General features: G+C 37.7%; 1 non-coding gene across 1 annotated transcript; it reads left to right on the top strand.

Annotated features, from left to right (window-relative positions):
• Positions 1-13,342: 13,342 nt before the first annotated feature.
• On the top strand, positions 13,343-13,450 carry LOC112753708 (small nucleolar RNA R71). Its single transcript, XR_003178080.1, has one exon. It is a non-coding gene; the product is annotated as a small nucleolar RNA R71 (small nucleolar RNA).
• The last annotated feature ends 1,451 nt before the right edge of the window (positions 13,451-14,901 follow it).

The following is a 14,901-nucleotide window of genomic DNA, read 5'->3' as shown; positions in this document are numbered from 1 at the left end:
AGCAAATGGGAACAGTAATAATCTGTAGACATCCTGATCCACTTCTTTATCATGTAATGTGTCAGCAATTTGTAAAAATTGTGCCAGAAACTCAGTAGGTTCTTCCTGTGGAAGACCGGAATACTGGCAATTTTGCTGCACCATGATAATGAAGTGAGGATTTAGCTCAAAACTGCTTGCTCTAATGGGGGGTATACAGATACTACTCCCGTATGCAACAGTAATGGGGTTAGCATATGACCCCAGAGTCCTTCTGGACTGTTCATTTCCACTTAGATCTATTATGGAGAAAAGGAAATTGATGTGAATTGCAAATAAAATATGTTTTTATTTTATTTTATTTAATTAAAAACAAACCGAATAAATAAAAAAAATATAAGATAAAATAAAACAATTGGAGAATAAATATAAATTTCGATAACTTAAAAAAAATAAAAAGAAATTCGAAAACCAAAATAATTACTTAATTAAGAAGATTTGAAAAACTATGGATATGATTTTTGAAAAAGATTTTGAATTTTGAACTTTTAAAACTAAGATAAGATAAAATAAAAATTTTTAAAATAAAAATCTGAATTTTAAAAAGTAATATTCAAAAATTCAATTTAAAATAAAGAGAAAAGATATTTTTGAATTTAATGAGGAAAGAGAAAAACAATAAAATGACACCAAACTTAGAATTTTTAGATCGAAATAGAGAAAACAAACAATAAAACTTTGAATTTCAAGATGAACACCAAGAACACTTTGAAAATCAAGACGAATACCAAGAACAAATTTTAGAAATTTTTAATAAAATAGAAGCGCAAAGGATACCAAACTTAAAAATTTTTATATTTTGGACATTAATAATTCGAAAATTGAAAGAAAAATAATATCATGCAATTGACACCAAACTTAAAATATGAAACTAAACTCAAACAGAAGACTAAATTATGAAGTTATTGGTTTTAAAGAAAATTTTTGAAAATAAATTAGAAAAAGAAAATAAAGATTTTAAAAATTTTTAACCAAAAACAATAATAGAAAACTCTAAACCAAAAAGATAAATTTTTCCTAATCTAAGCAACAAAATAAACCGTCAGTTGTTCAAACTCGAACAATCCCCGGCAACGGCGCTAAAAACTTGGTGCCCGAAATTGTAAATCACACTTTTCACAACTCGTACCACTAACCAGCAAGTGCACTGGGTCGTCCAAGTAATAACTTACGTGAGTAATGGTCGATCCCACGGAGATTGTCGGCTTGAAGCAAGCTATGGTTATTTTGTAACTCTTAGTTAGGAAATTAGTAATAAAAATGATTGGGTTTATGAAGAGTAAATAGCATAAATTAAATAATACTTGTTATGCAGTAATGGAGAACAGATTGAGGATTTGGAGATGTTCTATCTTCCGAATCTCTGCTTTCCTACTGTCTTCTTCTTCACGCACGCAAGGCTCCTTCCATGGCAAGCTGTATGTTGGTGGATCACCGTTGTCAATGGCTACCATCCGTCCTCTCAGTGAAAATGGTCCAAATGCGCTGTCACCACACGGCTAATCATCTGTCGGTTCTCACTCATGTTGGAATAGGATCTATTGATCCTTTTGCGCCTGTCACTACGCCAGCACTCGTGTGTTTGAAGCTCGTCACAGTCATCCCATCCCAGATCCTACTCGGAATACCACAGACAAAGTTTAGACTTTTTAGATCTCAGGAATGGCCGCCAGTAATTCTAGCATTTACCACAAAGACTCTGATCTCACGGATTCGAATGCTCTTTTGTCAGGAGATGCAATCAAACATGTGAACCAGAAATCAAAGAGATACATACTCAATCTAAGGTAGAACAGAAGTGGTTGTCAGGCACGCGTTCATAGGCTGAGAATGGTGATGAGTGTCATATATCATCACATTCATCATGGTTAAGTACGAGCGAGTATCTTAGAACTGAAACAAGCGTGATTGAATAGAAAACAGAAGTAATTACATTAATCCATCGAGACACAGCAGAGCTCCTCACCCCCAACCATGGAGTTTAGAGACTCATGCCGTAGAGGATACAAAATTCAGATGTGAAAATGTCATGAGGTACATAGTAAGTCTCTAAAAGTTGTTTTTATACTAAACTAGTAGCTAGGGTTACAGAAAATAAGTAACTAAGTGCAGATAGTGCAGAAATCCACTTCTGGGGTCCACTTGGTGTGTGCTTGGGCTGAGCATTGAGCTTTACACGTGTAGAGGCTTCTCTTGGAGTTAAATGCCAGGTTGCAGCCTGTTTGTGGCGTTTAACTCTGGTTTGTAACCTGTTTCTGGTGTTTAACTTCATAATAGGGCAGGAAATTGGCGTTTGAACGCCAGTTTGCGTTGTCAAAACTCGAGCAAAGTATGGACTATTATATATTGCTGGAAATTCCTGGATGTCTACTTTCCAACGCAACTAAGAGCACGCCAATTGGGTTTCTGTAGCTCCAGAAAATCCATTTCGAGTGCAGGGAGGCCAGAATCCAACAGCATCTGCAGTCCTTTTTCATCCTCTGAATCAGATTTTTGCTCAGGTCCCTCAATTTCAGCCAGAAAATATCTGAAATCACAGAAAAACATAAAAACTCATAGTAAAGTCCAGAAATGTGAATTTTTCATAAAAACTAACTAAATCATACTAAAAACTACCTAAAAACAATGCTAAAAAGTGTATAAATTATCCGCTCATCACCAGGCTACAAGATGCACTCTGGGCATATAGAATAACGTACAAGACACGCATTGGGATGAGCCCCTTCCGCTTAGTATACAGAAAGGCTTTCCACCTTCCAGTAGAGGTGGAACACAAGGCTTTCTGGGCTGTGAGGGAGTGCAACATGAATTTTGAGGAAGCTGGTGCTGAAAGAAAGCTGCAACTAGCAGAACTGGAGAACCTTCACCTAGAAGCATATGACAACTCCAGGAGATACAAAGAAAAGATGAAGGTTGTCCATGACAAGCATATAAAAAAGAGAGAATTCAGACCAGGGGAGTTAGTTCTTCTTTATAACTCCAGACTGAGGCTTATGCCAGTTAAACTGAGATCAAGATGGGAAGGCCCCTACAGAGTAGAAAAGGCAGAGCCATACGGAGTTTTTCACCTGCGTCATCCTTCTAGCTCCAAATTCTTAAAGGTCAATGGACATCGCCTAAAGCTCTACCATGGAGAAAAGATTAAGGACCACAAAGAACTAGAGGTCTTCCTCTTGGAAGACCCACCAACAGTAGCAGAATGAGTCTGAAGAGCGTCCAACTTAAGGACGTAAAAGCAAAGTGCTAGGTGGGAGACAACCCACCATGGTATGATCGTTCCATTTCAGTCTTAGTTTTAGTTTGCTTTATTCTATTTTTGTTTTTGTTAATGACTCTTCTCATAATCTCTGCATATAGCTGCATATAGTCTGCATTCACATTTGCATTCGCATTCTACAAAAAAAAAAAAAAAACACAGGCGACGCGTAAGCGTCGCTGACGCGTCCGCGTCATAGTTGTGTTCGGAAGAAGAGAGAATTGAAAAGAAAGTCACGTGAAAGCGTGGTTGGAGGCGTGCCTTAGGCACAAACATGCCCACGCGACCGCGTCACTGACGCGTCCGCGTCATTTTGAAGAATAGCCTCCCACGCGTTCGCGTCACCCATGCGAACGCATGCCCCTAAAAATCGACATAAAAGAGGTATATGGTAGTAAGTTATGATGGAGCTGGACTGGAATGATGCTGGAAGCACCAGCCCTATCACGCGACCGCGTGCCCCACGTGTCCGTGTCGTTTTCAAAATATGGCCATTCACGCGATTGCGTTACCCACGCGAATGCGTCACCTTAAATTTTGGCAAAAAGAGTTTGAGACAAAGAGTTGTGCGAACGCGAGGCTGCACTCGCGCCACTAGCACAAATCAAGTCACATGATCGCGTGACCCACGCGTCCGCGTCGCTTGAAAAGCATCACACACCACGCAACCGCGTGACTCACGCGTCCGCGTCACATGCGGCGCATAGTTTATCCAGATCAGCCAAATATCATATCTTTTCTTCCCCAAATCCTAATTTTTCTTTTCTCTCCTTATTTCTTTCTTCTCTATTCTTCCCTCCTTATTCTTTTTCACTTTTTACTTTCTCCTCCCTTATTTTTCACTTTCATTATTTCTGTTCTTTCTTTCTTCCCTCTTTAATTTTTATTATTTTTATTAATGTTTTCTTTTCCTTTTTCTTTTTACTTTCATTATCTATATTTTCTTTTTCTTTTTTTTTCTTTTTATTCCTTTAATTGGTGTTAGAAATTTAATTAGGTGATTAGTTACTTCTATATTTTGTTTGTGAGTTATTGTGGAATTGTTTGACAATTAATATTACTTTTTAAAGGGTTGCTTGCATGTTCAATTTACTACTTTCAATTACATATTTACCATGCATGCTATGTGTTTGTGAAAAAGCCTGTATGGCATTGCACATTATTTTTAATTATTCTATTCTACTACTTTAATGCCTGTTTTTCACAAAACTCCTTTTATATTTTATTAATTAAATATAATTGTCAATACAAACAGGGTGTTAGTTTGAAAGGGTTGGTAATCTAACTTGGACATTGAATGCTTAATCTATGCTACTCATGCCTTTGACGGCATGCCAATAAACATCTTGCATCTAATTGCCATCACATGCACTTGCTATATTATCTTTGATGAACTTTTCACATGTAGTCTATACCATGTGTTAACGACATCCTTCTTTACCGTGCATTGATTATCACCCATAATATTCGCTCCCTTGTTCGAACCCTTAGCTTTACATATTACTTTCTTTTTCCTTTTTCAGGATGGCCACCAAGAAAGGTAAAGAAAAAGCTACTCCCAAACCACCAGCAAGGAGAGGAACAAAAAGAACATTAGTGGCAGAGCCATCTTCAACAGCGGTGAAACCCTCAACAAAACGAATCAAGAGGATCATCAAGGTCGATGAAAAAGAGAAAGCCTTTCTAGCAAAGGACACTGCACGGTTCACTAACCGCTACTATGAGCAGATGTTCCCCATCCTGGCTGAAAGGAATTATAATAATGAGTATCTTCTTATCCTCCCGACCAACATTATTGAATTTGTTGAACCATTGAGTGAAGACAATGAGGATTCCTACGGAGACAGCCACGGCAGGTTAATCTTTCATGGGTAGTCAAATTCTACTCCAATTTTCACATGCCAACCATGCAGTCTGTCTATGTCCGTCAGAAGCAAGTCCCTATAACAGAAGAAGCCAATTAGTGAGCTTTAGATCTTCCCCCTGCTCCAGAAGGATTGGATGCATTTCAAGAAGCCTCACTCAAGTCCCAGACATACCAATTTGACTGGGATGCTGTTCTCAGAGTTATCGCACAACCTGGCAGCATATGGATCTACGGATACCATCGTTCCCGACCTAAGGGAATCTTGGCTTCAGCACTCACCTTGGAGGCTCGAGTATGGGCACAGATCATGTCCCATTACGTCTTTCTGAGCACTCATGAGTCCTCCGTCACTGCGGACATGGCAATTTTACTCTGGTGTATCCTTACAGACCAGCACCTCAATTTACCAAGACACATTCGGCAAGCTATGGGACACGTACAAATCGCGGGCAACTTACCTTTCCCCGCCTTGGTTTCAGATCTAGTCTCAGCAGCCGGAGTCTCCTACAGAGCTGGGGACACTAAGGCCATGATTTCACGAGATGATCAATACGTCCCTAACGGGAAGTATATCAGACCTCTAGTAGCCACTATCAACCGGAGCACAGAACCTGCAGAAGATATCCCTTCTTCTTCCACATCACAAGCACCTTCAACAAACCAACTGCTCCATCAAATACTTGAGAGGCTAGACCGGCTTGACCGGAAAGGAAAGCAAAGAGAGCGTCGTAACAAGCACAAATTTACATACCTCAAGGAGCTACTTGTTGGTAACCACCCACCTAAAGAAGACCCAGACACCCCGGACTCCACTTCATTTACCAGCATAGGGAGCCATGACGATCCCGATGGTGGAGATGCTGCTACCAGCCCCCCTTTGTTCCTGACAGATGGCACCAAGGATAGTGCAAAGCTTTAAGTGTGGGGAGGTCGGTCAGTACCTGACTTCCGGAGGTAATTTCTTTTCCTTAAAACACCAATAAAATAGGATATTTAGTTAATTTTTCTTTTGTTTAGGATAAGATAAATTGCATAGTAATAGGTTAATTGCATGCATGTTCTACTTGATTGAAAAATAATAAGTTTCTTTTTAAGCCCCTATTATTTTTTTTTGGAAAATTTCACTAATTTAAATCAAACTTTTGTGTTAAAACTTGTTAGAAGTTGTAATTGGAACATAGTTAAAAAAAAGCTAAGAACACACGACCTGTGAGATTTTGAGCTTATTTATATGGTTACATTATTTAACCATAAATTTTTATTCTTGAGTGTTTGCTTCTCTATGATTGTAATCTTTATTTTGTCCCATCCTATATGTCCAATGTTTAATGTGTTATATGCATGCATATGATTGAGGCCATTAATTGTTTTAACTCACTTACCCTAAATAGCCTACCCTTCCATTTACCTTTGTCAGCCACTTTGAGCCTTTTAAATCCCATTTGTTCTGTATTTTACCACATTACTAGCCTTAAGTAGAAAAACAAATTAATTACCCCAAATTGAATCTTTGGTTAGCTTAAGATAGAAATTGTGTGTCAATTGAGTATGGGAAGATTGTGGGAACATGGGTTATTAAGGGAATGTGTCATGATAAAATAATGGGAATTTGGGTACCTACTCATGTGAAACTAGAAAAATTAAAAAATCCATGTGCATTGATAAGCTATGTTTATTTTCCTAGTTAAAAAAAAAAAAAAAAAAAAAAAAATAATAATAATAATAATAATAATAATAATAATAATAATAATAATAATAATAATAATAATAATTAAGTAATTAAATAAGGGGACAAAATTATCCCAATGTTAAGTTAATGAAAAATCAATGCATATGTGATACAAGTTAAGAGAAAAAGTTAATACATGAGTATGGAATGTGAAAGTGGGGAATTACGGGTAGCTAGGCATGAATTTAAAGCATATAAGAGTATGTATGTTAGGTAAGATCTTAGGTTAGTCAAGGATTCAATTTATAGCTCACTTAGCCATATGCATACCCTTACCCTTACATTAGCCCCATTACAACCTTGAAAAGACCTCATGATGTTTGCATTGGTACATTAAATATTGTTGATTGGTTAGGTGAAGAACAAAATTTAGAAAGCATGATTAGAGAAGAATAGAGTGATTACCTTATACACTTGAGAGACTAGAGTGCATATACACCATCAGTGAGGGTTCAATGCTTAATTCTATGTTCCCTACTTTCATGAGTTGTCTTCTTATAATTTTACCTGTTTTTACTATATAATTTGAATTAGTGAAATCCAATTTATGTTTTTCTTGAAGAGCTTATTTACTTTTAACCAAGTAGACAAGAATCATATAGTTGCATTCATATATATAGGTTGCATTGCATTGCATGAGTCTTACATTTCTCTACTCATTCATTTTATCTCCTTAAGCTAAGCATGAGACATGCTAATGTTTAAGTGTGGGGAGGTTGATAAACCACTATTTTATGATTTATATTGTGTTTAATTGAGTGGTTTTTATCAAGTCATTACCTACTTATTCATATGAATTGCATGATTTTATAATTCCTTCCTAGTATTATTTATGGTTGAAAACTTGCTTCCTAGAAACTTTTAATTAGTACATTTTAACTCTTCTTTATACCATTTGATGCCTTGATCCGTGTGTTAAGTGTTTCAGGCTTCATAGGGCAGGAATGGCTCAGAGAATGGTAAGGAAGCTTGCAAAAATGGAAGGAATACAAGAAACTAAGGAGATGACCAGAGAACACTGACGCGAGCGCATAGCTCACACGAGCGTACGAAATGAAGAAATCGCAGCGATGCGAACGCGTGCCTGACACGTACGCGTGGATTGGAGTTTGCACGAATGACGCGAAGGCGTAGACGACGCGTACGCATGACAAGGAAAATCGCTAAATGACGCGAACGCATGGACGACGCGTATGCGTGACCTGCGCGATCTGCAGAAATAACAGAATACACTGGGGACGATTTTGGCCACATTTTAACCCAGTTTTCGGCCCCGAAACACAAAATAAAACCAGGGAACATGTAGAGACTCAGGAGGCAATAAACACACATTCTGATACATTGATATTAGGATTACTTTTAGTTTTAGATCTAAATCTAGATTTGCCTTACATTCATAGTTTATGCTTTTGCTTTGGATTTTGGATGTTGAAGAGTCATCACCTCCGTTGAAGTTATGATGAGCAGATAATTTATACATTTTTTGGCATTGTTTTTAGGTAGTTTTTAGTATGTTTTAGTTAGTTTTTATTATATTTTTATTAGTTTTTAAATAAAAATCACATTTCTAGACTTTACTATGAGTTTGTGTATTTTTCTGGCTGAAATTGAGGGACCTGAGCAAAAATCTGATTCAGAGGCTGAAAAAGGACTGCAGATGCTGTTGGATTCTGACCTCCCTGCACGCGAAGTGGATTTTTTGGAGATACAGAAGCCCAATCGGCGCGCTCCTAATTGCGTTGGAAAATAGACATCCTGGGCTTTCCAGAAATATATAATACTCCATACTTTGCCCAAGATTTGATGGCCCAAACTGGCGTTCCAAGGCAGCATAAAAATTCTAGCGTCAAAACGTCAAAACTGGCACCCAAGCTGGCGTTTAACTCCAAGAAAAGTCTCTACATGTGAAAGCTTCAATGCTCAGCCCAAGAACACACCAAGTGGGCCCGGACCACAAAACCCCCATCCATCTCCTCTATTTTCTTCTTTTACTCTTTTCTTTCTTCTTTTTCTCGAGGACGAGCAAACCTTCTAAGTTTGGTGTGGTAAAAGCGTTGCTTTTTATTTTTCCATAACCATTTATGGCACCTAAGGCCAGAGAAACCTCTAGAAAGAGGAAAGGAAAGGCAAAAGCTTCCGCCTCTGAGTCATGGGAGATGGAAAGATTCATCTCAAAGATCCATCAAGACCACTTCTATGAAGTTGTGGCCAAGAAGAAGGTGATCCCCGAGGTCCCTTTCAAACTCAAAAAGGGTGAATATCCGGAGATCTGACATGAGATTCGAAGAAGAGGTTGGAAAGTTCTCACCAACCCCATTCAACAAGTCGGAATCTTAATGGTTCAAGAGTTTTATGCCAATGCATGGATCACCAAGAACCATGATCAAAGTGTGAACCCAGACCCAAAGAATTGGCTTACAATGGTCCGGGGGAAATGCTTAGATTTTAGTCCAGAAAATGTAAGGTTAGCATTCAACTTGCCCATGATGGAAGGAGATGCACGCCCCTACACTAGAAGAACTTTGATCAAAGGTTGGACCAAGTTCTCATAGAGATATGTGAAGAGGGCGCTCAATGGAAGAGAGATTCAAGAGGGAAGCCGGTTCAACTAAGAAGGCATGACCTCAAGCCCGTGGCTAGGGGATGGTTGGAGTTCATCCACCGCTCAATCATTCCTACTAGCAACCGGTCTAAAGTTACTATAGACCGGGCTATCATGATCCATAGCATCATGATTGGAAAGGAAGTAGAAGTTCATGAGGTTATATCCCTAGAACTCTACAAGGTGGCGGACAAGTCCTCTACTTTCGCAAGGTTAGCCTTCCCTCATCTCATTTGTCACCTCTGCAATTCAGCTGGAATTGACATAGAGGAAGACATACTCATTGATGAGGACAAGCCCATCACTAAGAAAAGGATGGAGCAAACAAGAGAGCCCACTCATGGACAAGAGCATGAGGAAATTCCTCATCATGAAATCCATGAGATTCCTCAAGGGATGCATTTTCCTCCACAAAACTATTGGGAGTAAATCAACACATCCCTAGGAGAATTAAGTTCCAACATGGGACAACTAAGGGTGGAGCACCAAGAGCATTCCATGCTCCTCCAAGAAATTAGAGAAGACCAAAGAGTCATGAGGGAGGAGCAACAAAGGCAAGGAAGAGACATTGAGGAGCTCAAGGACTCCATAAGATCTTCAAGAGGAAGAACAAGCCGCTATCACTAAGGTGGACCCGTTCTTTAATTTTCTTGTTCTTATTTTTCTGTTTTTCAAAAATTATGCTTTACGTTTTATTTATGTTTGTGTCTTATTACATGATCACTAGTGTCTAAGTGTCTATGCCTTAAAGCTATGAATGTCCTATGAATCCATCACCTTTCTTAAATAAAAAGAGTGTTTATTTGCAAAAAGAAAATGAAGTACATGAATTTTGAATTTTAAAATAGATTAATTATTTTGAAGTGGTGGTAATGCTTTTTGTTTTTTCTGAATGAATGCTTGAACAGTGCATATTTTTTAATTTGTTGTTCATGAATGTTAAAATTGTTGGCTCTTGAAAGAATGATGAAAAAAGGAGAAATGCTATTGATAATCTGAAAAATCATAAAATTGATTCTTGAAGCAAGAAAAAGCAGTGAAAAGCTTGCAGAAAAAAATATATGCGAAAAAAAAGAGGCAAAAAATAAAGAAAAAAAAGAAAAAAGAGAAAAAAAAAGCAAGCAGAAAAAGCCAATAGCCCTTTAAACCAAAAGGCAAGGGTAAAATAAAAAGGATCCAAGGCTTTGAGCATCAGTGGATAGGAGGGTCCACAGGAATAAAATCCTGGCCTAAGCGGCTAAACCAAGCTGTCCCTAACCATGTGCTTGTGGCGTGAAGGTGTCAAGTGAAAAGCTTGAAACTGAGCGGTTAAAGTCATGGTGCAAAACAATAAGAGTGTGTTTAAGAGCTCTGGACACCTCTAATTGGGGACTTTAGCAAAGCTGAGTCACAATCTGAAAAGGTTCACCCAGTTATGTGTCTGTGGCATTTATGTATCCGGTGGTAATACTGAAAAACAAAATGCTTAGGGTCACAGCCAAGACTTATAAAGTAACTGTCTTCAAGAATCAACATACTGAACTAGGAGAATCAATAACACTATCTAAATTCTGAGTTCCTATAGATGCCAATCATTCTAAACTTCAAAGGATAAATTGAGATGCCAAAACTGTTCAGAAGCAAAAAGCTAATAGCCCCGCTCATCTAATTAAGACTGATCTTCATAGATGTTTTTAGAATTCATTGTATATTCTCTTCTTTTTATCCTATTTGATTTTTAGTTGCTTGGGGACAAGCAACAATTTAAATTTGGTGTTGTGATGAGCGGATAATTTATACGCTTTTTGGCATTGTTTTTAGTATGTTTTAGTTAGTTTTTATTATATTTTTATTAGTTTTTAAATAAAAATCACATTTCTGGACTTTACTATGAGTTTGTGTGTTTTTCTGTGATTTCAGGTATTTTCTGGCTGAAATTGAGGGACCTAAGCAAAAATCTGATTCAGAGGCTGAAAAAGGACTGCAGATGCTGTTGGATTCTGACCTCCCTGCACTCGAAGTGGATTTTCTGGAGCTACAGAAGCCCAATCGCCCTGCTCTCAATTGAGTTAGAAAGTAGACATCCTGGGCTTTTTCGCAATATATAATACTTCATACTTTTCCCGAGATTTGATGGCCCAAACCGGCGTTCCAAGTCAGCATAAAAATTCTGGCGTCAAAACGCCAGAACTGGCATAAAAGCTGGAGTTAACCGCCCAAACTAGCACCCAAGCTGGCGTTTAACTCCAAGAAAAGTCTCTACATGTGAAAGCTTCAATGCTCAGCCCAAGCACACACCAAGTGGGTCCGGAAATGGATTTCTGCATCATTTACTCATTTCTGTAAACCCTAGGCTACAAGTTCATAAATAGGACCTTTTGCTATTGTATTTTCATCTTGAGTTCATCTTTTAATAATCTTTTTTCATCTTTAATTCATCTTTTGATCTCTTGATCACGTTTTGGGGGGGGGGGGGGGGCTGGCCATTCGGCTATGCCCGGACCTTCATCATTTATGTATTTTCAACGGTGGAGTTTTTACACACCATAGATTAAGGTGTGGAGCTCTGCTGTTCTTCATGAATTAATGGAAAGTACTATTGTTTTTTTATTCAACTCAAGCCTATTTCTTCTCTAAGATATTCATTCGCACACAAGAACATGATGGATGTGATGATTATGTGACACTCATCACTATTCTCACCTATGAACGTGTGCCTGACAACCACTTCCGTTCTACATGCAAACAAGCTTGAATGTGTATCTCTTGGATTTCTAATCTAAGATTAAAACCTTCTTGGTATAGGCTAGAATTATTGGTGGCCATTCTTGAGATCCGGAAAGTCTAAACCTTGTCTGTGGTATTCCGAGTAGGATCTGGGAAGGGATAACTGTGACGAGCTTCAAACTCGCGAGTGTTGGGCGTAGTGACAGACGCAAAAGGATCAATGGATCCTATTCTAACATGATCAAGAACCGACAGATGATTAGCCGTGCAGTCACAGCGCATTTGGACCATTTTCACTGAGAGGACGGGAGGTAGCCATTAACAACGGTGAAACCCAACATACAGCTTGCCATGGAAAGGAGTATGAATGATTGGATGAAGACAATAGGAAAGCAGAAGTTCAGGAGGAACAAAGCATCTTCATACGCTTATCTGAAATTCTCACCATTGAATTACATAAGTATCTCTATCTTATTTTATATTTTATTCATCTTTTAATTATCAATTCTCCATAACCATTTGAATCCGCTTGACTGTGATTTACAAGATGACCATAGCTTGCTTCAAGCCGACAATCTCCGTGGGATCGACCCTTACTCACGTAAGGTTTATTACTTGGACGACCCAGTGCACTTGCTGGTTAGTTGTGCGGAATTGTGAAAAAGAGTTGATATTACAATTGTGCGTACCAAGTTGTTGGCGCCATTGATAATCACAATTTCGTGCACCAAGTTACTACTTTAGTTTGTTTCCTTATTCCGTTACTCTTTTCAGTTATTCGTTAATCCTATTCAGATAATTATGTTGCATTTAGGATTTATTAATATATAGAGTTACTTTCACTTTTGAATTAATTTTAATTTTCTATTTTATTTTAATTAATTTATTATGTCTTCTTATATTTTTACGAGTATTATATCCATGTCAATGGAGTAGTTTTTCTACTTGACATGGGGGTTGATTAAGAGGAAACACTTGAGTTGGAAGGCTTAAGTGTCGATTAAATTGAACGTTGTTGGCTAGTTTTGTATTTACTAACGCTAGACCTTCCTAAGGGAGAGGACTAGGATCAGAGCTATCCAATGACATCTTGGATAGTTCAGACAGACCATCATAGAAGATTCCTATGATGCTCCATTCTGAAAGCATGTCAGAAGGGCACCTTCTGATCAATTACTTGTATCTCTCCCAAGCTTCATAGAGGGACTCACCATCCTTCTGTCTAAAGGTTTGGACTTCCACTCTAAGCTTACTCAATTTTTGAGGTGGAAAGAACTTTGCCAAGAAGGCATTGACTAGCTTTTCCCAAGAGTTCAGGTTTTCCTTAGGTTGTGAATCCAACCATGTTCTAGCTCTGTCTCTTACAGCAAAAGGAAAGAGCATAAGTCTGTAGACTTCAAGGTCAACCCCATTGGTCTTGACAGTGTCACAGATTTGCAGGAATTCAGCTAAGAACTGATGAGGATCTTCCAATGGAAGTCCACGAAACTTGCAATTCTGTTGCATTAGAGAAACCAATTGAGGCTTAAGCTCAAAGTTGCTTGCTCCAATGGTAGGGATTGAGATGCTTCTCCCATAGAAATCAGGAGTAGGTGCAGTAAAGTCACCAAGCACCTTCCTCGCATTGTTGTTGTTTTCGGCTGCCATGGTTTTTTCTTCCTTGAAAAGCTCTGTTAGGCCCTCTAAAGATAATTGTTCTTTAGCTTCTCTTAGCTTTCTCTTCAAGGTCCTTTCAGGTTCAGGATCAGCTTGAACAAGTATGCCTTTATCTTTGTTCCTGCTCATATGAAAGAGAAGAGAACAAGAAAGTATGGAATCCTCTATGTCACAGTATAGAGATTCCTTGAAGTGTCAGAAGAAAAGAAGAATAGAAGGAGAGGATAGAGATGAGAGAATTCGAACATACTAAAGAATTAGGGTTCGAATTGCATCTTGAGGAGGAGTGTTAGTCCCTTAAATAGAAGGATGTGAAAAGAGGGGAAGAATTTTTGAAAATAATTTACAAAAATTTTGAAATAATTAAAAAGAAATTTGAAATTTTGATTGAGATTTTCGAAAACTAAGATTGGGAAATAAATAAAAGTGATTTTTGAAAAAGATTTTGAAATTAGAAAAAGATATGATTGAAAAAAAATTAATTTTGAAAAAGATGTGATTGAAAAGATATGTTTGAAAAGATATGATTGAAAATCAATTTAGAAAAAGAAAATTTTTAAAATTAAAGTTGATTACTTGACTATCAAGAAATTAAAAGATATGATTTCAAAATTTAAAGTTTGATCCTTTCCTAATAGGCAAGTAACAACTTGAAAATTTTTGAAGTAAATCTTGAATTGAAGCAAGGATTTTTGAAAATAGTGAAAATAAATATAAAATGGAAAGAAAATGATTTTGAAAGAGATATGATTGAAAAGATATGATTTGAAAAAGATTTGAGTTTGAAAAATTATGAAAACTTGAAAAAAAATGTGAATTAAAAACAAAATCTTCCCTCTAGTGTCATCCTGGCGTTAAACGCCCAGAATGGTGCCCATTCTGGCGTTTAACGCCCAAAACTCTACCTTTTTGGTCGTTAAACGCCCAGCCAGGTGCCCTGGCTGGTGTTTAAACGCCAGTTTTCCTTCTTCACTGGGCGTTTTGAACGCCCAGCTTTTTCTGTTTGATTCCTCTGCTGAATGTTCTGAATCTTCAATTCTCTGTAT

The sequence above is a fragment of the Arachis hypogaea genome, chromosome 15, assembly GCF_003086295.3.
Source record: "Arachis hypogaea cultivar Tifrunner chromosome 15, arahy.Tifrunner.gnm2.J5K5, whole genome shotgun sequence".
NCBI lineage: Eukaryota > Viridiplantae > Streptophyta > Magnoliopsida > Fabales > Fabaceae > Arachis > Arachis hypogaea.
Note: the sequence above shows the minus strand (reverse complement) of the source record. Positions and strands in the feature narration are given on the sequence as shown.